Source organism: Schistocerca nitens, unplaced genomic scaffold (genome assembly GCF_023898315.1).
Source record: "Schistocerca nitens isolate TAMUIC-IGC-003100 unplaced genomic scaffold, iqSchNite1.1 HiC_scaffold_13, whole genome shotgun sequence".
Taxonomy (NCBI): Eukaryota; Metazoa; Arthropoda; class Insecta; order Orthoptera; family Acrididae; genus Schistocerca; species Schistocerca nitens.
Window position 1 is genome coordinate 1 of NW_026045567.1, and position 21,368 is coordinate 21,368.

At 50.5% G+C, this 21,368-nt stretch overlaps 22 non-coding genes across 22 annotated transcripts; 11 read left to right on the top strand and 11 right to left on the bottom strand.

Annotated features, from left to right (window-relative positions):
• Positions 1-824: 824 nt before the first annotated feature.
• Positions 825-896, bottom strand: Trnag-ccc (transfer RNA glycine (anticodon CCC)). Its single transcript has one exon. It is a non-coding gene; the product is annotated as a tRNA-Gly (tRNA).
• Positions 897-1,579: 683 nt separating this feature from the next.
• On the top strand, positions 1,580-1,663 carry Trnal-uaa (transfer RNA leucine (anticodon UAA)). The gene has a single exon. It is a non-coding gene; the product is annotated as a tRNA-Leu (tRNA).
• A 1,125-nt stretch (positions 1,664-2,788) lies between these two features.
• Trnag-ccc (transfer RNA glycine (anticodon CCC)) lies at positions 2,789-2,860 on the bottom strand. Its single transcript has one exon. It is a non-coding gene; the product is annotated as a tRNA-Gly (tRNA).
• Positions 2,861-3,543: 683 nt separating this feature from the next.
• On the top strand, positions 3,544-3,627 carry Trnal-uaa (transfer RNA leucine (anticodon UAA)). The gene has a single exon. It is a non-coding gene; the product is annotated as a tRNA-Leu (tRNA).
• A 1,125-nt stretch (positions 3,628-4,752) lies between these two features.
• Positions 4,753-4,824, bottom strand: Trnag-ccc (transfer RNA glycine (anticodon CCC)). The gene has a single exon. It is a non-coding gene; the product is annotated as a tRNA-Gly (tRNA).
• Positions 4,825-5,507: 683 nt separating this feature from the next.
• Positions 5,508-5,591, top strand: Trnal-uaa (transfer RNA leucine (anticodon UAA)). Its single transcript has one exon. It is a non-coding gene; the product is annotated as a tRNA-Leu (tRNA).
• A 1,125-nt stretch (positions 5,592-6,716) lies between these two features.
• Positions 6,717-6,788, bottom strand: Trnag-ccc (transfer RNA glycine (anticodon CCC)). The gene has a single exon. It is a non-coding gene; the product is annotated as a tRNA-Gly (tRNA).
• A 683-nt stretch (positions 6,789-7,471) lies between these two features.
• Positions 7,472-7,555, top strand: Trnal-uaa (transfer RNA leucine (anticodon UAA)). The gene has a single exon. It is a non-coding gene; the product is annotated as a tRNA-Leu (tRNA).
• Positions 7,556-8,680: 1,125 nt separating this feature from the next.
• On the bottom strand, positions 8,681-8,752 carry Trnag-ccc (transfer RNA glycine (anticodon CCC)). Its single transcript has one exon. It is a non-coding gene; the product is annotated as a tRNA-Gly (tRNA).
• Positions 8,753-9,435: 683 nt separating this feature from the next.
• On the top strand, positions 9,436-9,519 carry Trnal-uaa (transfer RNA leucine (anticodon UAA)). Its single transcript has one exon. It is a non-coding gene; the product is annotated as a tRNA-Leu (tRNA).
• A 1,125-nt stretch (positions 9,520-10,644) lies between these two features.
• Trnag-ccc (transfer RNA glycine (anticodon CCC)) lies at positions 10,645-10,716 on the bottom strand. Its single transcript has one exon. It is a non-coding gene; the product is annotated as a tRNA-Gly (tRNA).
• Positions 10,717-11,399: 683 nt separating this feature from the next.
• Trnal-uaa (transfer RNA leucine (anticodon UAA)) lies at positions 11,400-11,483 on the top strand. Its single transcript has one exon. It is a non-coding gene; the product is annotated as a tRNA-Leu (tRNA).
• Positions 11,484-12,608: 1,125 nt separating this feature from the next.
• Trnag-ccc (transfer RNA glycine (anticodon CCC)) lies at positions 12,609-12,680 on the bottom strand. The gene has a single exon. It is a non-coding gene; the product is annotated as a tRNA-Gly (tRNA).
• A 683-nt stretch (positions 12,681-13,363) lies between these two features.
• Positions 13,364-13,447, top strand: Trnal-uaa (transfer RNA leucine (anticodon UAA)). Its single transcript has one exon. It is a non-coding gene; the product is annotated as a tRNA-Leu (tRNA).
• A 1,125-nt stretch (positions 13,448-14,572) lies between these two features.
• Trnag-ccc (transfer RNA glycine (anticodon CCC)) lies at positions 14,573-14,644 on the bottom strand. Its single transcript has one exon. It is a non-coding gene; the product is annotated as a tRNA-Gly (tRNA).
• Positions 14,645-15,327: 683 nt separating this feature from the next.
• On the top strand, positions 15,328-15,411 carry Trnal-uaa (transfer RNA leucine (anticodon UAA)). Its single transcript has one exon. It is a non-coding gene; the product is annotated as a tRNA-Leu (tRNA).
• A 1,125-nt stretch (positions 15,412-16,536) lies between these two features.
• Trnag-ccc (transfer RNA glycine (anticodon CCC)) lies at positions 16,537-16,608 on the bottom strand. Its single transcript has one exon. It is a non-coding gene; the product is annotated as a tRNA-Gly (tRNA).
• A 683-nt stretch (positions 16,609-17,291) lies between these two features.
• Trnal-uaa (transfer RNA leucine (anticodon UAA)) lies at positions 17,292-17,375 on the top strand. The gene has a single exon. It is a non-coding gene; the product is annotated as a tRNA-Leu (tRNA).
• A 1,125-nt stretch (positions 17,376-18,500) lies between these two features.
• On the bottom strand, positions 18,501-18,572 carry Trnag-ccc (transfer RNA glycine (anticodon CCC)). Its single transcript has one exon. It is a non-coding gene; the product is annotated as a tRNA-Gly (tRNA).
• Positions 18,573-19,255: 683 nt separating this feature from the next.
• Positions 19,256-19,339, top strand: Trnal-uaa (transfer RNA leucine (anticodon UAA)). The gene has a single exon. It is a non-coding gene; the product is annotated as a tRNA-Leu (tRNA).
• Positions 19,340-20,464: 1,125 nt separating this feature from the next.
• Trnag-ccc (transfer RNA glycine (anticodon CCC)) lies at positions 20,465-20,536 on the bottom strand. Its single transcript has one exon. It is a non-coding gene; the product is annotated as a tRNA-Gly (tRNA).
• Positions 20,537-21,219: 683 nt separating this feature from the next.
• On the top strand, positions 21,220-21,303 carry Trnal-uaa (transfer RNA leucine (anticodon UAA)). Its single transcript has one exon. It is a non-coding gene; the product is annotated as a tRNA-Leu (tRNA).
• Positions 21,304-21,368: the final 65 nt, after the last annotated feature.

Sequence of the window (21,368 nt, forward strand, 5' to 3'; positions counted from 1 at the left end):
AAGTCAACGAAAACAGATACGTGTTTAAATGACTGGCAGGGCAGTAACGAAGGTGGATGAGCCGGTGGACCGGGTACTGGACTGCTGACGTGGCCCCATTGCATAGGTCGTCAGCTGAGTAGGTTAGAGCGTCGTGGTGTGAACACAAAGGCCATGTATTCGATCGCAGCAAGTGCCATTTAATTTTTCTCTCGTAAAAGACAGTGCTTCCTCCAGCGAGACACTGCCAGGTAAATACCAAGTGATATGCACAAGAAGCAAGATGTCTGCACGTTTGGTGGCGTTGTGGCTAGCGGCCGTAGCACGCTGAGTGCAGCGGTTCTCGGCTGTTCATTGGAGTTAAGAACCGTTGTGTGTGGTTAGTAGTTGGGTGGGTGACCAGCTGGGAGCTCGACCTGCGTTTGGCTTCTTTCCTTTTGCCTTTTTACTTCGGTTTCGTTGCTGCTTAGCGTTAATGATGCTGTTCAGCACGCTGACGCCACTCTTGCCTCTCGGTACACTAAGGCGCGAATCTGTGGCCACAATAAAATGAAAGGTTCTGTCGTGTGTTTGTCGTTTTTTGGTCTCTCACAGTCGTTTCTCGCGCCTGCCCTCTACATATATGCCCGTTTCCAAGCGTCAGCTTTCGCGTCAGCCGAGCAAAGTCGAGACAAGTCGACACATGGAGACACACGATGCTGTGAAACGAAATCCGGCGACTAGCGCACTGGCTACACGGAGTGAGACGTGGGGCGAAGGAAAACTATTCGTAGCGCGACAGTTCTCAGGTTCGAGGATCGCGTTACGTTACGTGGAATATCCCTAGAAGAAAAATTTACGTTTCGTGCGGTGGCCGGGAGTCGAACCCGGATCAACTGCTTGGGAAGCAACCATGCTGACCGTTACACCACCACCGCCTTGCGCTGCGTTTCACTCACGCCGCGATGTGTCGGCTACCCTCCTGCCACCAGAGGCCGAAGGCGATGACGCTGTAGGCGCTCTACGCCAGGGCGGAGGTGAGCACATCTGAACGCAGTGTGTAGGTGCTGCTAGGGCGATGTAGCGTAACTAGAAGCAGAACTGACATCCATTGAAAAAACTGCCCTTTAATTTACAGCAGCGTGATCAAAGAAATATGTAATGTGACGTACTTACTGACGATCCAGAGACGATTGAGCATATGTGTGCCAGTACAGAAGTAGAAAGCGCGTACGTATCACAGTGTTAAGTTGGTTAGTTTGATTCTCGCCTGGAGCATATCATTAGCTTCCCCTGAGGGTGAAATGCACAGCGTAGCCGTTGCTAGGGAACGGCCTTTTCTTGTCATTCGTTGTTTTCTCTGCGACAATGTAAAAATTGATAGTTGGAGTTCTGCTCGTTCCACTTAAGACAGAAGGCGACGGAAAACAACGGTGTCAGGCGCCATATTTAAGCTCTGGCTCCCGAAAGTGAGGGTGGGGTGCAACCTCACATCTGACAACTCGTCTAAAATACTCTAAAAAAACGTATTTCCTTCACACAAGAAAAAACAAGCACATTTCGCAGTAAGGCTCTGGAGATGTTGCTAGGAACGACAGCAGCAGGTCGTTTGCGCTCACAAGTCAGATTGGCCGAGCGGTCTAAGGCGCCAGATTTAAGCTCTGGTTCCCGAACGGGAGCGTGGGTTCGAACCCCACATCTGACAATGAATTTTAAATATTCCTTAACTGGCCATTTCCTTCGTGCGGGAAAGCAAGTCAATTACGCGCAAACAGGTTCGAGAGATATTATTAGAGACGGCAGTGGTTACGGAGCTTGCCCTGCAAGTCTGATTGCCCGGCGGTCAGAAGGAATGGAAAGCTGTTGGGAGACATGGCTTTCAGCCAGGCGGCCCGGATTCGATTCCCGGTAGCCGAACATTCTTTCGTTTGCTGAGTCTTGGCTATTCTCACGGCGTTTACGTTTTCTTTGTGTTGTGCTTTTTGGGTCCAACGTCAAGAAAGCAAAAGTCAACGAAAACAGATACGTGTTTAAATGACTGGCAGGGCAGTAACGAAGGTGGATGAGCCGGTGGACCGGGTACTGGACTGCTGACGTGGCCCCATTGCATAGGTCGTCAGCTGAGTAGGTTAGAGCGTCGTGGTGTGAACACAAAGGCCATGTATTCGATCGCAGCAAGTGCCATTTAATTTTTCTCTCGTAAAAGACAGTGCTTCCTCCAGCGAGACACTGCCAGGTAAATACCAAGTGATATGCACAAGAAGCAAGATGTCTGCACGTTTGGTGGCGTTGTGGCTAGCGGCCGTAGCACGCTGAGTGCAGCGGTTCTCGGCTGTTCATTGGAGTTAAGAACCGTTGTGTGTGGTTAGTAGTTGGGTGGGTGACCAGCTGGGAGCTCGACCTGCGTTTGGCTTCTTTCCTTTTGCCTTTTTACTTCGGTTTCGTTGCTGCTTAGCGTTAATGATGCTGTTCAGCACGCTGACGCCACTCTTGCCTCTCGGTACACTAAGGCGCGAATCTGTGGCCACAATAAAATGAAAGGTTCTGTCGTGTGTTTGTCGTTTTTTGGTCTCTCACAGTCGTTTCTCGCGCCTGCCCTCTACATATATGCCCGTTTCCAAGCGTCAGCTTTCGCGTCAGCCGAGCAAAGTCGAGACAAGTCGACACATGGAGACACACGATGCTGTGAAACGAAATCCGGCGACTAGCGCACTGGCTACACGGAGTGAGACGTGGGGCGAAGGAAAACTATTCGTAGCGCGACAGTTCTCAGGTTCGAGGATCGCGTTACGTTACGTGGAATATCCCTAGAAGAAAAATTTACGTTTCGTGCGGTGGCCGGGAGTCGAACCCGGATCAACTGCTTGGGAAGCAACCATGCTGACCGTTACACCACCACCGCCTTGCGCTGCGTTTCACTCACGCCGCGATGTGTCGGCTACCCTCCTGCCACCAGAGGCCGAAGGCGATGACGCTGTAGGCGCTCTACGCCAGGGCGGAGGTGAGCACATCTGAACGCAGTGTGTAGGTGCTGCTAGGGCGATGTAGCGTAACTAGAAGCAGAACTGACATCCATTGAAAAAACTGCCCTTTAATTTACAGCAGCGTGATCAAAGAAATATGTAATGTGACGTACTTACTGACGATCCAGAGACGATTGAGCATATGTGTGCCAGTACAGAAGTAGAAAGCGCGTACGTATCACAGTGTTAAGTTGGTTAGTTTGATTCTCGCCTGGAGCATATCATTAGCTTCCCCTGAGGGTGAAATGCACAGCGTAGCCGTTGCTAGGGAACGGCCTTTTCTTGTCATTCGTTGTTTTCTCTGCGACAATGTAAAAATTGATAGTTGGAGTTCTGCTCGTTCCACTTAAGACAGAAGGCGACGGAAAACAACGGTGTCAGGCGCCATATTTAAGCTCTGGCTCCCGAAAGTGAGGGTGGGGTGCAACCTCACATCTGACAACTCGTCTAAAATACTCTAAAAAAACGTATTTCCTTCACACAAGAAAAAACAAGCACATTTCGCAGTAAGGCTCTGGAGATGTTGCTAGGAACGACAGCAGCAGGTCGTTTGCGCTCACAAGTCAGATTGGCCGAGCGGTCTAAGGCGCCAGATTTAAGCTCTGGTTCCCGAACGGGAGCGTGGGTTCGAACCCCACATCTGACAATGAATTTTAAATATTCCTTAACTGGCCATTTCCTTCGTGCGGGAAAGCAAGTCAATTACGCGCAAACAGGTTCGAGAGATATTATTAGAGACGGCAGTGGTTACGGAGCTTGCCCTGCAAGTCTGATTGCCCGGCGGTCAGAAGGAATGGAAAGCTGTTGGGAGACATGGCTTTCAGCCAGGCGGCCCGGATTCGATTCCCGGTAGCCGAACATTCTTTCGTTTGCTGAGTCTTGGCTATTCTCACGGCGTTTACGTTTTCTTTGTGTTGTGCTTTTTGGGTCCAACGTCAAGAAAGCAAAAGTCAACGAAAACAGATACGTGTTTAAATGACTGGCAGGGCAGTAACGAAGGTGGATGAGCCGGTGGACCGGGTACTGGACTGCTGACGTGGCCCCATTGCATAGGTCGTCAGCTGAGTAGGTTAGAGCGTCGTGGTGTGAACACAAAGGCCATGTATTCGATCGCAGCAAGTGCCATTTAATTTTTCTCTCGTAAAAGACAGTGCTTCCTCCAGCGAGACACTGCCAGGTAAATACCAAGTGATATGCACAAGAAGCAAGATGTCTGCACGTTTGGTGGCGTTGTGGCTAGCGGCCGTAGCACGCTGAGTGCAGCGGTTCTCGGCTGTTCATTGGAGTTAAGAACCGTTGTGTGTGGTTAGTAGTTGGGTGGGTGACCAGCTGGGAGCTCGACCTGCGTTTGGCTTCTTTCCTTTTGCCTTTTTACTTCGGTTTCGTTGCTGCTTAGCGTTAATGATGCTGTTCAGCACGCTGACGCCACTCTTGCCTCTCGGTACACTAAGGCGCGAATCTGTGGCCACAATAAAATGAAAGGTTCTGTCGTGTGTTTGTCGTTTTTTGGTCTCTCACAGTCGTTTCTCGCGCCTGCCCTCTACATATATGCCCGTTTCCAAGCGTCAGCTTTCGCGTCAGCCGAGCAAAGTCGAGACAAGTCGACACATGGAGACACACGATGCTGTGAAACGAAATCCGGCGACTAGCGCACTGGCTACACGGAGTGAGACGTGGGGCGAAGGAAAACTATTCGTAGCGCGACAGTTCTCAGGTTCGAGGATCGCGTTACGTTACGTGGAATATCCCTAGAAGAAAAATTTACGTTTCGTGCGGTGGCCGGGAGTCGAACCCGGATCAACTGCTTGGGAAGCAACCATGCTGACCGTTACACCACCACCGCCTTGCGCTGCGTTTCACTCACGCCGCGATGTGTCGGCTACCCTCCTGCCACCAGAGGCCGAAGGCGATGACGCTGTAGGCGCTCTACGCCAGGGCGGAGGTGAGCACATCTGAACGCAGTGTGTAGGTGCTGCTAGGGCGATGTAGCGTAACTAGAAGCAGAACTGACATCCATTGAAAAAACTGCCCTTTAATTTACAGCAGCGTGATCAAAGAAATATGTAATGTGACGTACTTACTGACGATCCAGAGACGATTGAGCATATGTGTGCCAGTACAGAAGTAGAAAGCGCGTACGTATCACAGTGTTAAGTTGGTTAGTTTGATTCTCGCCTGGAGCATATCATTAGCTTCCCCTGAGGGTGAAATGCACAGCGTAGCCGTTGCTAGGGAACGGCCTTTTCTTGTCATTCGTTGTTTTCTCTGCGACAATGTAAAAATTGATAGTTGGAGTTCTGCTCGTTCCACTTAAGACAGAAGGCGACGGAAAACAACGGTGTCAGGCGCCATATTTAAGCTCTGGCTCCCGAAAGTGAGGGTGGGGTGCAACCTCACATCTGACAACTCGTCTAAAATACTCTAAAAAAACGTATTTCCTTCACACAAGAAAAAACAAGCACATTTCGCAGTAAGGCTCTGGAGATGTTGCTAGGAACGACAGCAGCAGGTCGTTTGCGCTCACAAGTCAGATTGGCCGAGCGGTCTAAGGCGCCAGATTTAAGCTCTGGTTCCCGAACGGGAGCGTGGGTTCGAACCCCACATCTGACAATGAATTTTAAATATTCCTTAACTGGCCATTTCCTTCGTGCGGGAAAGCAAGTCAATTACGCGCAAACAGGTTCGAGAGATATTATTAGAGACGGCAGTGGTTACGGAGCTTGCCCTGCAAGTCTGATTGCCCGGCGGTCAGAAGGAATGGAAAGCTGTTGGGAGACATGGCTTTCAGCCAGGCGGCCCGGATTCGATTCCCGGTAGCCGAACATTCTTTCGTTTGCTGAGTCTTGGCTATTCTCACGGCGTTTACGTTTTCTTTGTGTTGTGCTTTTTGGGTCCAACGTCAAGAAAGCAAAAGTCAACGAAAACAGATACGTGTTTAAATGACTGGCAGGGCAGTAACGAAGGTGGATGAGCCGGTGGACCGGGTACTGGACTGCTGACGTGGCCCCATTGCATAGGTCGTCAGCTGAGTAGGTTAGAGCGTCGTGGTGTGAACACAAAGGCCATGTATTCGATCGCAGCAAGTGCCATTTAATTTTTCTCTCGTAAAAGACAGTGCTTCCTCCAGCGAGACACTGCCAGGTAAATACCAAGTGATATGCACAAGAAGCAAGATGTCTGCACGTTTGGTGGCGTTGTGGCTAGCGGCCGTAGCACGCTGAGTGCAGCGGTTCTCGGCTGTTCATTGGAGTTAAGAACCGTTGTGTGTGGTTAGTAGTTGGGTGGGTGACCAGCTGGGAGCTCGACCTGCGTTTGGCTTCTTTCCTTTTGCCTTTTTACTTCGGTTTCGTTGCTGCTTAGCGTTAATGATGCTGTTCAGCACGCTGACGCCACTCTTGCCTCTCGGTACACTAAGGCGCGAATCTGTGGCCACAATAAAATGAAAGGTTCTGTCGTGTGTTTGTCGTTTTTTGGTCTCTCACAGTCGTTTCTCGCGCCTGCCCTCTACATATATGCCCGTTTCCAAGCGTCAGCTTTCGCGTCAGCCGAGCAAAGTCGAGACAAGTCGACACATGGAGACACACGATGCTGTGAAACGAAATCCGGCGACTAGCGCACTGGCTACACGGAGTGAGACGTGGGGCGAAGGAAAACTATTCGTAGCGCGACAGTTCTCAGGTTCGAGGATCGCGTTACGTTACGTGGAATATCCCTAGAAGAAAAATTTACGTTTCGTGCGGTGGCCGGGAGTCGAACCCGGATCAACTGCTTGGGAAGCAACCATGCTGACCGTTACACCACCACCGCCTTGCGCTGCGTTTCACTCACGCCGCGATGTGTCGGCTACCCTCCTGCCACCAGAGGCCGAAGGCGATGACGCTGTAGGCGCTCTACGCCAGGGCGGAGGTGAGCACATCTGAACGCAGTGTGTAGGTGCTGCTAGGGCGATGTAGCGTAACTAGAAGCAGAACTGACATCCATTGAAAAAACTGCCCTTTAATTTACAGCAGCGTGATCAAAGAAATATGTAATGTGACGTACTTACTGACGATCCAGAGACGATTGAGCATATGTGTGCCAGTACAGAAGTAGAAAGCGCGTACGTATCACAGTGTTAAGTTGGTTAGTTTGATTCTCGCCTGGAGCATATCATTAGCTTCCCCTGAGGGTGAAATGCACAGCGTAGCCGTTGCTAGGGAACGGCCTTTTCTTGTCATTCGTTGTTTTCTCTGCGACAATGTAAAAATTGATAGTTGGAGTTCTGCTCGTTCCACTTAAGACAGAAGGCGACGGAAAACAACGGTGTCAGGCGCCATATTTAAGCTCTGGCTCCCGAAAGTGAGGGTGGGGTGCAACCTCACATCTGACAACTCGTCTAAAATACTCTAAAAAAACGTATTTCCTTCACACAAGAAAAAACAAGCACATTTCGCAGTAAGGCTCTGGAGATGTTGCTAGGAACGACAGCAGCAGGTCGTTTGCGCTCACAAGTCAGATTGGCCGAGCGGTCTAAGGCGCCAGATTTAAGCTCTGGTTCCCGAACGGGAGCGTGGGTTCGAACCCCACATCTGACAATGAATTTTAAATATTCCTTAACTGGCCATTTCCTTCGTGCGGGAAAGCAAGTCAATTACGCGCAAACAGGTTCGAGAGATATTATTAGAGACGGCAGTGGTTACGGAGCTTGCCCTGCAAGTCTGATTGCCCGGCGGTCAGAAGGAATGGAAAGCTGTTGGGAGACATGGCTTTCAGCCAGGCGGCCCGGATTCGATTCCCGGTAGCCGAACATTCTTTCGTTTGCTGAGTCTTGGCTATTCTCACGGCGTTTACGTTTTCTTTGTGTTGTGCTTTTTGGGTCCAACGTCAAGAAAGCAAAAGTCAACGAAAACAGATACGTGTTTAAATGACTGGCAGGGCAGTAACGAAGGTGGATGAGCCGGTGGACCGGGTACTGGACTGCTGACGTGGCCCCATTGCATAGGTCGTCAGCTGAGTAGGTTAGAGCGTCGTGGTGTGAACACAAAGGCCATGTATTCGATCGCAGCAAGTGCCATTTAATTTTTCTCTCGTAAAAGACAGTGCTTCCTCCAGCGAGACACTGCCAGGTAAATACCAAGTGATATGCACAAGAAGCAAGATGTCTGCACGTTTGGTGGCGTTGTGGCTAGCGGCCGTAGCACGCTGAGTGCAGCGGTTCTCGGCTGTTCATTGGAGTTAAGAACCGTTGTGTGTGGTTAGTAGTTGGGTGGGTGACCAGCTGGGAGCTCGACCTGCGTTTGGCTTCTTTCCTTTTGCCTTTTTACTTCGGTTTCGTTGCTGCTTAGCGTTAATGATGCTGTTCAGCACGCTGACGCCACTCTTGCCTCTCGGTACACTAAGGCGCGAATCTGTGGCCACAATAAAATGAAAGGTTCTGTCGTGTGTTTGTCGTTTTTTGGTCTCTCACAGTCGTTTCTCGCGCCTGCCCTCTACATATATGCCCGTTTCCAAGCGTCAGCTTTCGCGTCAGCCGAGCAAAGTCGAGACAAGTCGACACATGGAGACACACGATGCTGTGAAACGAAATCCGGCGACTAGCGCACTGGCTACACGGAGTGAGACGTGGGGCGAAGGAAAACTATTCGTAGCGCGACAGTTCTCAGGTTCGAGGATCGCGTTACGTTACGTGGAATATCCCTAGAAGAAAAATTTACGTTTCGTGCGGTGGCCGGGAGTCGAACCCGGATCAACTGCTTGGGAAGCAACCATGCTGACCGTTACACCACCACCGCCTTGCGCTGCGTTTCACTCACGCCGCGATGTGTCGGCTACCCTCCTGCCACCAGAGGCCGAAGGCGATGACGCTGTAGGCGCTCTACGCCAGGGCGGAGGTGAGCACATCTGAACGCAGTGTGTAGGTGCTGCTAGGGCGATGTAGCGTAACTAGAAGCAGAACTGACATCCATTGAAAAAACTGCCCTTTAATTTACAGCAGCGTGATCAAAGAAATATGTAATGTGACGTACTTACTGACGATCCAGAGACGATTGAGCATATGTGTGCCAGTACAGAAGTAGAAAGCGCGTACGTATCACAGTGTTAAGTTGGTTAGTTTGATTCTCGCCTGGAGCATATCATTAGCTTCCCCTGAGGGTGAAATGCACAGCGTAGCCGTTGCTAGGGAACGGCCTTTTCTTGTCATTCGTTGTTTTCTCTGCGACAATGTAAAAATTGATAGTTGGAGTTCTGCTCGTTCCACTTAAGACAGAAGGCGACGGAAAACAACGGTGTCAGGCGCCATATTTAAGCTCTGGCTCCCGAAAGTGAGGGTGGGGTGCAACCTCACATCTGACAACTCGTCTAAAATACTCTAAAAAAACGTATTTCCTTCACACAAGAAAAAACAAGCACATTTCGCAGTAAGGCTCTGGAGATGTTGCTAGGAACGACAGCAGCAGGTCGTTTGCGCTCACAAGTCAGATTGGCCGAGCGGTCTAAGGCGCCAGATTTAAGCTCTGGTTCCCGAACGGGAGCGTGGGTTCGAACCCCACATCTGACAATGAATTTTAAATATTCCTTAACTGGCCATTTCCTTCGTGCGGGAAAGCAAGTCAATTACGCGCAAACAGGTTCGAGAGATATTATTAGAGACGGCAGTGGTTACGGAGCTTGCCCTGCAAGTCTGATTGCCCGGCGGTCAGAAGGAATGGAAAGCTGTTGGGAGACATGGCTTTCAGCCAGGCGGCCCGGATTCGATTCCCGGTAGCCGAACATTCTTTCGTTTGCTGAGTCTTGGCTATTCTCACGGCGTTTACGTTTTCTTTGTGTTGTGCTTTTTGGGTCCAACGTCAAGAAAGCAAAAGTCAACGAAAACAGATACGTGTTTAAATGACTGGCAGGGCAGTAACGAAGGTGGATGAGCCGGTGGACCGGGTACTGGACTGCTGACGTGGCCCCATTGCATAGGTCGTCAGCTGAGTAGGTTAGAGCGTCGTGGTGTGAACACAAAGGCCATGTATTCGATCGCAGCAAGTGCCATTTAATTTTTCTCTCGTAAAAGACAGTGCTTCCTCCAGCGAGACACTGCCAGGTAAATACCAAGTGATATGCACAAGAAGCAAGATGTCTGCACGTTTGGTGGCGTTGTGGCTAGCGGCCGTAGCACGCTGAGTGCAGCGGTTCTCGGCTGTTCATTGGAGTTAAGAACCGTTGTGTGTGGTTAGTAGTTGGGTGGGTGACCAGCTGGGAGCTCGACCTGCGTTTGGCTTCTTTCCTTTTGCCTTTTTACTTCGGTTTCGTTGCTGCTTAGCGTTAATGATGCTGTTCAGCACGCTGACGCCACTCTTGCCTCTCGGTACACTAAGGCGCGAATCTGTGGCCACAATAAAATGAAAGGTTCTGTCGTGTGTTTGTCGTTTTTTGGTCTCTCACAGTCGTTTCTCGCGCCTGCCCTCTACATATATGCCCGTTTCCAAGCGTCAGCTTTCGCGTCAGCCGAGCAAAGTCGAGACAAGTCGACACATGGAGACACACGATGCTGTGAAACGAAATCCGGCGACTAGCGCACTGGCTACACGGAGTGAGACGTGGGGCGAAGGAAAACTATTCGTAGCGCGACAGTTCTCAGGTTCGAGGATCGCGTTACGTTACGTGGAATATCCCTAGAAGAAAAATTTACGTTTCGTGCGGTGGCCGGGAGTCGAACCCGGATCAACTGCTTGGGAAGCAACCATGCTGACCGTTACACCACCACCGCCTTGCGCTGCGTTTCACTCACGCCGCGATGTGTCGGCTACCCTCCTGCCACCAGAGGCCGAAGGCGATGACGCTGTAGGCGCTCTACGCCAGGGCGGAGGTGAGCACATCTGAACGCAGTGTGTAGGTGCTGCTAGGGCGATGTAGCGTAACTAGAAGCAGAACTGACATCCATTGAAAAAACTGCCCTTTAATTTACAGCAGCGTGATCAAAGAAATATGTAATGTGACGTACTTACTGACGATCCAGAGACGATTGAGCATATGTGTGCCAGTACAGAAGTAGAAAGCGCGTACGTATCACAGTGTTAAGTTGGTTAGTTTGATTCTCGCCTGGAGCATATCATTAGCTTCCCCTGAGGGTGAAATGCACAGCGTAGCCGTTGCTAGGGAACGGCCTTTTCTTGTCATTCGTTGTTTTCTCTGCGACAATGTAAAAATTGATAGTTGGAGTTCTGCTCGTTCCACTTAAGACAGAAGGCGACGGAAAACAACGGTGTCAGGCGCCATATTTAAGCTCTGGCTCCCGAAAGTGAGGGTGGGGTGCAACCTCACATCTGACAACTCGTCTAAAATACTCTAAAAAAACGTATTTCCTTCACACAAGAAAAAACAAGCACATTTCGCAGTAAGGCTCTGGAGATGTTGCTAGGAACGACAGCAGCAGGTCGTTTGCGCTCACAAGTCAGATTGGCCGAGCGGTCTAAGGCGCCAGATTTAAGCTCTGGTTCCCGAACGGGAGCGTGGGTTCGAACCCCACATCTGACAATGAATTTTAAATATTCCTTAACTGGCCATTTCCTTCGTGCGGGAAAGCAAGTCAATTACGCGCAAACAGGTTCGAGAGATATTATTAGAGACGGCAGTGGTTACGGAGCTTGCCCTGCAAGTCTGATTGCCCGGCGGTCAGAAGGAATGGAAAGCTGTTGGGAGACATGGCTTTCAGCCAGGCGGCCCGGATTCGATTCCCGGTAGCCGAACATTCTTTCGTTTGCTGAGTCTTGGCTATTCTCACGGCGTTTACGTTTTCTTTGTGTTGTGCTTTTTGGGTCCAACGTCAAGAAAGCAAAAGTCAACGAAAACAGATACGTGTTTAAATGACTGGCAGGGCAGTAACGAAGGTGGATGAGCCGGTGGACCGGGTACTGGACTGCTGACGTGGCCCCATTGCATAGGTCGTCAGCTGAGTAGGTTAGAGCGTCGTGGTGTGAACACAAAGGCCATGTATTCGATCGCAGCAAGTGCCATTTAATTTTTCTCTCGTAAAAGACAGTGCTTCCTCCAGCGAGACACTGCCAGGTAAATACCAAGTGATATGCACAAGAAGCAAGATGTCTGCACGTTTGGTGGCGTTGTGGCTAGCGGCCGTAGCACGCTGAGTGCAGCGGTTCTCGGCTGTTCATTGGAGTTAAGAACCGTTGTGTGTGGTTAGTAGTTGGGTGGGTGACCAGCTGGGAGCTCGACCTGCGTTTGGCTTCTTTCCTTTTGCCTTTTTACTTCGGTTTCGTTGCTGCTTAGCGTTAATGATGCTGTTCAGCACGCTGACGCCACTCTTGCCTCTCGGTACACTAAGGCGCGAATCTGTGGCCACAATAAAATGAAAGGTTCTGTCGTGTGTTTGTCGTTTTTTGGTCTCTCACAGTCGTTTCTCGCGCCTGCCCTCTACATATATGCCCGTTTCCAAGCGTCAGCTTTCGCGTCAGCCGAGCAAAGTCGAGACAAGTCGACACATGGAGACACACGATGCTGTGAAACGAAATCCGGCGACTAGCGCACTGGCTACACGGAGTGAGACGTGGGGCGAAGGAAAACTATTCGTAGCGCGACAGTTCTCAGGTTCGAGGATCGCGTTACGTTACGTGGAATATCCCTAGAAGAAAAATTTACGTTTCGTGCGGTGGCCGGGAGTCGAACCCGGATCAACTGCTTGGGAAGCAACCATGCTGACCGTTACACCACCACCGCCTTGCGCTGCGTTTCACTCACGCCGCGATGTGTCGGCTACCCTCCTGCCACCAGAGGCCGAAGGCGATGACGCTGTAGGCGCTCTACGCCAGGGCGGAGGTGAGCACATCTGAACGCAGTGTGTAGGTGCTGCTAGGGCGATGTAGCGTAACTAGAAGCAGAACTGACATCCATTGAAAAAACTGCCCTTTAATTTACAGCAGCGTGATCAAAGAAATATGTAATGTGACGTACTTACTGACGATCCAGAGACGATTGAGCATATGTGTGCCAGTACAGAAGTAGAAAGCGCGTACGTATCACAGTGTTAAGTTGGTTAGTTTGATTCTCGCCTGGAGCATATCATTAGCTTCCCCTGAGGGTGAAATGCACAGCGTAGCCGTTGCTAGGGAACGGCCTTTTCTTGTCATTCGTTGTTTTCTCTGCGACAATGTAAAAATTGATAGTTGGAGTTCTGCTCGTTCCACTTAAGACAGAAGGCGACGGAAAACAACGGTGTCAGGCGCCATATTTAAGCTCTGGCTCCCGAAAGTGAGGGTGGGGTGCAACCTCACATCTGACAACTCGTCTAAAATACTCTAAAAAAACGTATTTCCTTCACACAAGAAAAAACAAGCACATTTCGCAGTAAGGCTCTGGAGATGTTGCTAGGAACGACAGCAGCAGGTCGTTTGCGCTCACAAGTCAGATTGGCCGAGCGGTCTAAGGCGCCAGATTTAAGCTCTGGTTCCCGAACGGGAGCGTGGGTTCGAACCCCACATCTGACAATGAATTTTAAATATTCCTTAACTGGCCATTTCCTTCGTGCGGGAAAGCAAGTCAATTACGCGCAAACAGGTTCGAGAGATATTATTAGAGACGGCAGTGGTTACGGAGCTTGCCCTGCAAGTCTGATTGCCCGGCGGTCAGAAGGAATGGAAAGCTGTTGGGAGACATGGCTTTCAGCCAGGCGGCCCGGATTCGATTCCCGGTAGCCGAACATTCTTTCGTTTGCTGAGTCTTGGCTATTCTCACGGCGTTTACGTTTTCTTTGTGTTGTGCTTTTTGGGTCCAACGTCAAGAAAGCAAAAGTCAACGAAAACAGATACGTGTTTAAATGACTGGCAGGGCAGTAACGAAGGTGGATGAGCCGGTGGACCGGGTACTGGACTGCTGACGTGGCCCCATTGCATAGGTCGTCAGCTGAGTAGGTTAGAGCGTCGTGGTGTGAACACAAAGGCCATGTATTCGATCGCAGCAAGTGCCATTTAATTTTTCTCTCGTAAAAGACAGTGCTTCCTCCAGCGAGACACTGCCAGGTAAATACCAAGTGATATGCACAAGAAGCAAGATGTCTGCACGTTTGGTGGCGTTGTGGCTAGCGGCCGTAGCACGCTGAGTGCAGCGGTTCTCGGCTGTTCATTGGAGTTAAGAACCGTTGTGTGTGGTTAGTAGTTGGGTGGGTGACCAGCTGGGAGCTCGACCTGCGTTTGGCTTCTTTCCTTTTGCCTTTTTACTTCGGTTTCGTTGCTGCTTAGCGTTAATGATGCTGTTCAGCACGCTGACGCCACTCTTGCCTCTCGGTACACTAAGGCGCGAATCTGTGGCCACAATAAAATGAAAGGTTCTGTCGTGTGTTTGTCGTTTTTTGGTCTCTCACAGTCGTTTCTCGCGCCTGCCCTCTACATATATGCCCGTTTCCAAGCGTCAGCTTTCGCGTCAGCCGAGCAAAGTCGAGACAAGTCGACACATGGAGACACACGATGCTGTGAAACGAAATCCGGCGACTAGCGCACTGGCTACACGGAGTGAGACGTGGGGCGAAGGAAAACTATTCGTAGCGCGACAGTTCTCAGGTTCGAGGATCGCGTTACGTTACGTGGAATATCCCTAGAAGAAAAATTTACGTTTCGTGCGGTGGCCGGGAGTCGAACCCGGATCAACTGCTTGGGAAGCAACCATGCTGACCGTTACACCACCACCGCCTTGCGCTGCGTTTCACTCACGCCGCGATGTGTCGGCTACCCTCCTGCCACCAGAGGCCGAAGGCGATGACGCTGTAGGCGCTCTACGCCAGGGCGGAGGTGAGCACATCTGAACGCAGTGTGTAGGTGCTGCTAGGGCGATGTAGCGTAACTAGAAGCAGAACTGACATCCATTGAAAAAACTGCCCTTTAATTTACAGCAGCGTGATCAAAGAACTATGTAATGTGACGTACTTACTGACGATCCAGAGACGATTGAGCATATGTGTGCCAGTACAGAAGTAGAAAGCGCGTACGTATCACAGTGTTAAGTTGGTTAGTTTGATTCTCGCCTGGAGCATATCATTAGCTTCCCCTGAGGGTGAAATGCACAGCGTAGCCGTTGCTAGGGAACGGCCTTTTCTTGTCATTCGTTGTTTTCTCTGCGACAATGTAAAAATTGATAGTTGGAGTTCTGCTCGTTCCACTTAAGACAGAAGGCGACGGAAAACAACGGTGTCAGGCGCCATATTTAAGCTCTGGCTCCCGAAAGTGAGGGTGGGGTGCAACCTCACATCTGACAACTCGTCTAAAATACTCTAAAAAAACGTATTTCCTTCACACAAGAAAAAACAAGCACATTTCGCAGTAAGGCTCTGGAGATGTTGCTAGGAACGACAGCAGCAGGTCGTTTGCGCTCACAAGTCAGATTGGCCGAGCGGTCTAAGGCGCCAGATTTAAGCTCTGGTTCCCGAACGGGAGCGTGGGTTCGAACCCCACATCTGACAATGAATTTTAAATATTCCTTAACTGGCCATTTCCTTCGTGCGGGAAAGCAAGTCAATTACGCGCAAACAGGTTCGAGAGATATTATTAGAGACGGCAGTGGTTACGGAGCTTGCCCTGCAAGTCTGATTGCCCGGCGGTCAGAAGGAATGGAAAGCTGTTGGGAGACATGGCTTTCAGCCAGGCGGCCCGGATTCGATTCCCGGTAGCCGAACATTCTTTCGTTTGCTGAGTCTTGGCTATTCTCACGGCGTTTACGTTTTCTTTGTGTTGTGCTTTTTGGGTCCAACGTCAAGAAAGCAAAAGTCAACGAAAACAGATACGTGTTTAAATGACTGGCAGGGCAGTAACGAAGGTGGATGAGCCGGTGGACCGGGTACTGGACTGCTGACGTGGCCCCATTGCATAGGTCGTCAGCTGAGTAGGTTAGAGCGTCGTGGTGTGAACACAAAGGCCATGTATTCGATCGCAGCAAGTGCCATTTAATTTTTCTCTCGTAAAAGACAGTGCTTCCTCCAGCGAGACACTGCCAGGTAAATACCAAGTGATATGCACAAGAAGCAAGATGTCTGCACGTTTGGTGGCGTTGTGGCTAGCGGCCGTAGCACGCTGAGTGCAGCGCTTCTCGGCTGTTCATTGGAGTTAAGAACCGTTGTGTGTGGTTAGTAGTTGGGTGGGTGACCAGCTGGGAGCTCGACCTGCGTTTGGCTTCTTTCCTTTTGCCTTTTTACTTCGGTTTCGTTGCTGCTTAGCGTTAATGATGCTGTTCAGCACGCTGACGCCACTCTTGCCTCTCGGTACACTAAGGCGCGAATCTGTGGCCACAATAAAATGAAAGGTTCTGTCGTGTGTTTGTCGTTTTTTGGTCTCTCACAGTCGTTTCTCGCGCCTGCCCTCTACATATATGCCCGTTTCCAAGCGTCAGCTTTCGCGTCAGCCGAGCAAAGTCGAGACAAGTCGACACATGGAGACACACGATGCTGTGAAACGAAATCCGGCGACTAGCGCACTGGCTACACGGAGTGAGACGTGGGGCGAAGGAAAACTATTCGTAGCGCGACAGTTCTCAGGTTCGAGGATCGCGTTACGTTACGTGGAATATCCCTAGAAGAAAAATTTACGTTTCGTGCGGTGGCCGGGAGTCGAACCCGGATCAACTGCTTGGGAAGCAACCATGCTGACCGTTACACCACCACCGCCTTGCGCTGCGTTTCACTCACGCCGCGATGTGTCGGCTACCCTCCTGCCACCAGAGGCCGAAGGCGATGACGCTGTAGGCGCTCTACGCCAGGGCGGAGGTGAGCACATCTGAACGCAGTGTGTAGGTGCTGCTAGGGCGATGTAGCGTAACTAGAAGCAGAACTGACATCCATTGAAAAAACTGCCCTTTAATTTACAGCAGCGTGATCAAAGAAATATGTAATGTGACGTACTTACTGACGATCCAGAGACGATTGAGCATATGTGTGCCAGTACAGAAGTAGAAAGCGCGTACGTATCACAGTGTTAAGTTGGTTAGTTTGATTCTCGCCTGGAGCATATCATTAGCTTCCCCTGAGGGTGAAATGCACAGCGTAGCCGTTGCTAGGGAACGGCCTTTTCTTGTCATTCGTTGTTTTCTCTGCGACAATGTAAAAATTGATAGTTGGAGTTCTGCTCGTTCCACTTAAGACAGAAGGCGACGGAAAACAACGGTGTCAGGCGCCATATTTAAGCTCTGGCTCCCGAAAGTGAGGGTGGGGTGCAACCTCACATCTGACAACTCGTCTAAAATACTCTAAAAAAACGTATTTCCTTCACACAAGAAAAAACAAGCACATTTCGCAGTAAGGCTCTGGAGATGTTGCTAGGAACGACAGCAGCAGGTCGTTTGCGCTCACAAGTCAGATTGGCCGAGCGGTCTAAGGCGCCAGATTTAAGCTCTGGTTCCCGAACGGGAGCGTGGGTTCGAACCCCACATCTGACAATGAATTTTAAATATTCCTTAACTGGCCATTTCCTTCGTGCGGGAAAGCAAGTCAATTACGCGCAAACAGGTTCGAGAGATATTATTAGAGACGGCAGTGGTTACGGAGCTTGCCCTGCAAGTCTGATTGCCCGGCGGTCAGAAGGAATGGAAAGCTGTTGGGAGACATGGCTTTCAGCCAGGCGGCCCGGATTCGATTCCCGGTAGCCGAACATTCTTTCGTTTGCTGAGTCTTGGCTATTCTCACGGCGTTTACGTTTTCTTTGTGTTGTGCTTTTTGGGTCCAACGTCAAGAAAGCAAAAGTCAACGAAAACAGATACGTGTTTAAATGACTGGCAGGGCAGTAACGAAGGTGGATGAGCCGGTGGACCGGGTACTGGACTGCTGACGTGGCCCCATTGCATAGGTCGTCAGCTGAGTAGGTTAGAGCGTCGTGGTGTGAACACAAAGGCCATGTATTCGATCGCAGCAAGTGCCATTTAATTTTTCTCTCGTAAAAGACAGTGCTTCCTCCAGCGAGACACTGCCAGGTAAATACCAAGTGATATGCACAAGAAGCAAGATGTCTGCACGTTTGGTGGCGTTGTGGCTAGCGGCCGTAGCACGCTGAGTGCAGCGCTTCTCGGCTGTTCATTGGAGTTAAGAACCGTTGTGTGTGGTTAGTAGTTGGGTGGGTGACCAGCTGGGAGCTCGACCTGCGTTTGGCTTCTTTCCTTTTGCCTTTTTACTTCGGTTTCGTTGCTGCTTAGCGTTAATGATGCTGTTCAGCACGCTGACGCCACTCTTGCCTCTCGGTACACTAAGGCGCGAATCTGTGGCCACAATAAAATGAAAGGTTCTGTCGTGTGTTTGTCGTTTTTTGGTCTCTCACAGTCGTTTCTCGCGCCTGCCCTCTACATATATGCCCGTTTCCAAGCGTCAGCTTTCGCGTCAGCCGAGCAAAGTCGAGACAAGTCGACACATGGAGACACACGATGCTGTGAAACGAAATCCGGCGACTAGCGCACTGGCTACACGGAGTGAGACGTGGGGCGAAGGAAAACTATTCGTAGCGCGACAGTTCTCAGGTTCGAGGATCGCGTTACGTTACGTGGAATATCCCTAGAAGAAAAATTTACGTTTCGTGCGGTGGCCGGGAGTCGAACCCGGATCAACTGCTTGGGAAGCAACCATGCTGACCGTTACACCACCACCGCCTTGCGCTGCGTTTCACTCACGCCGCGATGTGTCGGCTACCCTCCTGCCACCAGAGGCCGAAGGCGATGACGCTGTAGGCGCTCTACGCCAGGGCGGAGGTGAGCACATCTGAACGCAGTGTGTAGGTGCTGCTAGGGCGATGTAGCGTAACTAGAAGCAGAACTGACATCCATTGAAAAAACTGCCCTTTAATTTACAGCAGCGTGATCAAAGAAATATGTAATGTGACGTACTTACTGACGATCCAGAGACGATTGAGCATATGTGTGCCAGTACAGAAGTAGAAAGCGCGTACGTATCACAGTGTTAAGTTGGTTAGTTTGATTCTCGCCTGGAGCATATCATTAGCTTCCCCTGAGGGTGAAATGCACAGCGTAGCCGTTGCTAGGGAACGGCCTTTTCTTGTCATTCGTTGTTTTCTCTGCGACAATGTAAAAATTGATAGTTGGAGTTCTGCTCGTTCCACTTAAGACAGAAGGCGACGGAAAACAACGGTGTCAGGCGCCATATTTAAGCTCTGGCTCCCGAAAGTGAGGGTGGGGTGCAACCTCACATCTGACAACTCGTCTAAAATACTCTAAAAAAACGTATTTCCTTCACACAAGAAAAAACAAGCACATTTCGCAGTAAGGCTCTGGAGATGTTGCTAGGAACGACAGCAGCAGCTTGTTTGCGCTCACAAGTCAGATTGGCCGAGCGGTCTAAGGCGCCAGATTTAAGCTCTGGTTCCCGAACGGGAGCGTGGGTTCGAACCCCACATCTGACAATGAATTTTAAATATTCCAAAACTGGCCATTTCCTTCGTGCGGGAAAGCAAGTCAATTACGCGCAAACAGGTTCGAGAGATATTATTAGAGACGGCAGTGGTTACGGAGCTTGCCCTGCAAGTCTGATTGCCCGGCGGTCAGAAGGAATGGAAAGCTGTTAGGAGACATGGCTTTCAGCCAGGCGGCCCGGATTCGGTTCCCGGTAGCCGAACATACTTTCGTTTGCTGAGTCTTGGCTATTCTCACGGCGTTTACGTTTTCTTTGTGTTGTGCTTTTTGGGTCCAACGTCAAGAAAGCAAAAGTCAACGAAAACAGATACGTGTTTAAATGACTGGCAGGGCAGTAACGAAGGTGGATGAGCCGGTGGACCGGGTACTGGACTGCTGACGTGGCCCCATTGCATAGCTCGTCAGCTGAGTAGGTTAGAGCGTCGTGGTGTGAACACAAAGGCCATGTATTCGATCGCAGCAAGTGCCATTTAATTTTTCTCTCGTAAAAGACAGTGCTTCCTCCAGCGAGACACTGCCAGGTAAATACCAAGTGATATGCACAAGAAGCAAGATGCCTGCACGTTTGGCGGCGTTGTGGCTAGCGGCCGTAGCACACTGAGTGCAGCGGTTCTCGGCTGTTCATTGGAGTTAATAACCGTTGGGTGTGGTTAGTAGTTGGGTGGGTGACCAGCTGGGAGCTCGACCTGCGTTTGGCTTCTTTCCTTTTGCCTTTTTACTTCGGTTTCGTTGCTGCTTAGCGTTAATGATGCTGTTCAGCACGCTGACGCCACTCTTGCCTCTCGGTACACTAAGGCGCGAATCTGTGGCCACAATAAAATGAAAGGTTCTGTCGTGTGTTTGTCGTTTTTTGGTCTCTCACAGTCGTTTCTCGCGCCTGCCCTCTACATATATGCCCGTTTCCAAGCGTCAGCTTTCGCGTCAGCCGAGCAAAGTCGAGACAAGTCGACACATGGAGACACACGATGCTGTGAAACGAAATCCGGCGACTAGCGCACTGGCTACACGGAGTGAGACGTGGGGCGAAGGAAAACTATTCGTAGCGCGACAGTTCTCAGGTTCGAGGATCGCGTTACGTTACGTGGAATATCCCTAGAAGAAAAATTTACGTTTCGTGCGGTGGCCGGGAGTCGAACCCGGATCAACTGCTTGGGAAGCAACCATGCTGACCGTTACACCACCACCGCCTTGCGCTGCGTTTCACTCACGCCGCGATGTGTCGGCTACCCTCCTGCCACCAGAGGCCGAAGGCGATGACGCTGTAGGCGCTCTACGCCAGGGCGGAGGTGAGCACATCTGAACGCAGTGTGTAGGTGCTGCTAGGGCGATGTAGCGTAACTAGAAGCAGAACTGACATCCATTGAAAAAACTGCCCTTTAATTTACAGCAGCGTGATCAAAGAAATATGTAATGTGACGTACTTACTGACGATCCAGAGACGATTGAGCATATGTGTGCCAGTACAGAAGTAGAAAGCGCGTACGTATCACAGTGTTAAGTTGGTTAGTTTGATTCTCGCCTGGAGCATATCATTAGCTTCCCCTGAGGGTGAAATGCACAGCGTAGCCGTTGCTAGGGAACGGCCTTTTCTTGTCATTCGTTGTTTTCTCTGCGACAATGTAAAAATTGATAGTTGGAGTTCTGCTCGTTCCACTTAAGACAGAAGGCGACGGAAAACAACGGTGTCAGGCGCCATATTTAAGCTCTGGCTCCCGAAAGTGAGGGTGGGGTGCAACCTCACATCTGACAACTCGTCTAAAATACTCTAAAAAAACGTATTTCCTTCACACAAGAAAAAACAAGCACATTTCGCAGTAAGGCTCTGGAGATGTTGCTAGGAACGACAGCAGCAGGTCGTTTGCGCTCACAAGTCAGATTGGCCGAGCGGTCTAAGGCGCCAGATTTAAGCTCTGGTTCCCGAACGGGAGCGTGGGTTCGAACCCCACATCTGACAATGAATTTTAAATATTCCTTAACTGGCCATTTCCTTCGTGCGGGAAAGCAAGTCAATTACGCGCA